The sequence below is a fragment of the Chaetodon auriga genome, chromosome 12 (assembly GCF_051107435.1).
Source record: "Chaetodon auriga isolate fChaAug3 chromosome 12, fChaAug3.hap1, whole genome shotgun sequence".
In the NCBI taxonomy this organism is placed as follows: domain Eukaryota; kingdom Metazoa; phylum Chordata; class Actinopteri; order Chaetodontiformes; family Chaetodontidae; genus Chaetodon; species Chaetodon auriga.
In genome coordinates, this window is record NC_135085.1 from 13,244,890 (window position 1) to 13,247,500 (window position 2,611).

Below are 2,611 nucleotides of genomic sequence, written 5' to 3' on the forward strand. Positions count from 1 at the left end.
TTCTATATGTTATTGCCTTTATTTTATAGTTAGAGAGATGACACAAAATAAGGGGAAATATGGAGAATGACACCTTAACCCCTCGGTCAGCATGTTTTCGTGTTGTTGATAGTAAGCCTGATTCTACCACCGGACTCCCACTGTTTTCTCTGACATCCCTACCTCAGAATCCGAGCTAGCCACAGCATCCGTAGAACTGCTAGGAGGGACTTTTGGTTTTATGTTGAACTGACAGATCTGTATTTATTTTGCATTTTAGCCAATCAGAACCAAGGTCTGGAAGTATGCATTTTATATGTTCTTCAGTCAATATTCAGTACTGGTGAGTCATAAAACTCAATGTGTTGTATATTCCCTCTCCATCAGCCTGCATCAGCCAGTTAACAGTCACATAAAGTATGACTGTGCAGTGTATCTATCTATCTCTCCTCACCAAGTATGAATACCATTATACCAGCTGAAGTGCATCTATGGAATGTAGCTCTCAATGCCATGAGCGTGTGTTAAGATGACAGGTGCTGGTTAAGAGCAGTAATGACTGCCATTAACCAATGTTTCACTGCTCCACATAATTCTGCTTCACATGCATCACTGCTGTGTGCTGCTCGGCCAGAAGAACACACTTGGAGAAGTTGCTGTAAGCGTGGCGGAAGATGGGATGTGCTGTATTTTGATGATGAACTGATTTACGTATCATGCAGCGAGGAAGGTTTTGATTAATTATCTGCGGTCATGATGATATACTGCAGGTAGAGCAGGCGTAGAGGTAAAGTTTATATATCCTCCTTGACACAAAAAGGCTGAAGGCAAAGTTGGGGGAGATTTACATATCTTTATCCCACATGCCCTCATTAGAGAGAGGTCAACATTATCTGTTATCATCTGCTCTCTCGCGTCACCCTGTGAGGGCAGTCAAGTGAAGGGCGAATTTCTAGACAAGAATGACACTTTTTTACCTTCTGCACTTACCCCAGGCAAAGACATCAGAAGGCCTCTCAATAAAACAACAATAAGGCAGGGTTTACACTTCCATTTGGACGGTTAGATGCGATAAAACACAGTGGCGTGTCTTTCTACACATCAGGGGAGGAGACAAAGAGAGGAAAAGCTTGTACCTTCTGGCATGACATGCTGTGTGCACAGCTATGGCTCGAAACATGGAGGGACGGGAGCCGATCAGATGTGCTTTGGCAGCCAAGGTTATGAGTTATGAAGTTGATATTAGAGAGAGGGGAGTAACGAGGGGGAAGTGTGTGACCTTCATCACTCACTCTCCATTATTTCTCCTCGTGCACCCTCTCTCCCTCTGTTCTGCAAGCTATGAAGCAAAGGAGCCCTTTTGTGTGAACTCTCTAATTAGGGAGACCTTGACGTGCGGATCTCACCCATTGTTCCTCTTCATTTTGGTGGGAAAATATTTCATTGATTTTTGCAGCAATCGAAGGCAGGCGGAGCTGAGAGGGGCTCTGTGTGGGATTAGACTCTGCGGGGGGTTTCTGGGATGGGTGGGGAACTTGTGTGGCGGTGTATGTGTGCGTGCGTGTGTGGATGGGAGGAGTGATGTCCCTCCTCATAACCCCTACCTATTCTCACCCTCTGGAAGAACCAATTACAGCTGTGATCCTTGAACCATCATAACTCACCTCTTCCTCCAGCTCTCGGTGTTCACTCCGTACCTGCTGCACTACCGCAGACTGTCTATCCTCACATATTCTTCTGATAAATGCAGCTCATTTCCAAACATCTGGATTTGGCAGGGCCTTTGTTTGTGTTCTCCCAAGCGCAAGTTATAACACTGGTTAAGCAGGATTTACATTTTACAAGAAGGAGGAGAGTGTGGCAGGCCGACTGCTGTGGTTTTCCCAGTGGAGTATACAGCAATCACCCGTTTCTGTCTCTTTCTCCCTCACTCTCTTCCTCCTGTCACTCTAGACTGTCTCTAAATTACGCCTTACCCCTGCAGGTGCCAACGTCTCTCTGAAATGATTATTCCTACCACACAGAAGATTGCTTTTGGTAATTATATGTATCATAATTAAATTTGATGAACTCCTCCGAGACATAAAATCTCATTTGACCCAGGTGCTAGATTTCTCCTCCGATACACAAAAGGAGAAATGTCCTCTACTATTAAGAGAGATACACTTTGAATTTTTGCAACTGACATCTTGATTAAGCAAAGCAGTATTTCCACATTTACCGAATTCACTGAGGTCCATCAATAACTTAATTACTGAACAAGTAAAATGCAAATCCTCCATCGTTAGGGCGGAATGAATTGAGCGGGATTAGTTTTGTTGTTCTGCAATAGCCCAAAAATTGGCTTCTGAAGCAAGAAAAATAAGATGAAGGTCAATACCTGTGCAGCTAGACCACACGTGGCTGCATGAGTCAGAGGGCTCCACATGTGCCCTAACACTGTTTATGGAGGCAATACAGTTTTCTGTTCTGTTTTCTGTCTTCATAGTTGTGAATTTGTCTCCCTGAAAAAGCGACCAGGCAGTTCTTTATACTACAAATGCTTTCAGGTATCCTTTTTTTTGGATTCTGGTCTTCATCCTCCAGGACTCAGCTTCACCTCTTATCTTTTCTCCCTTTATATGAATGGTAT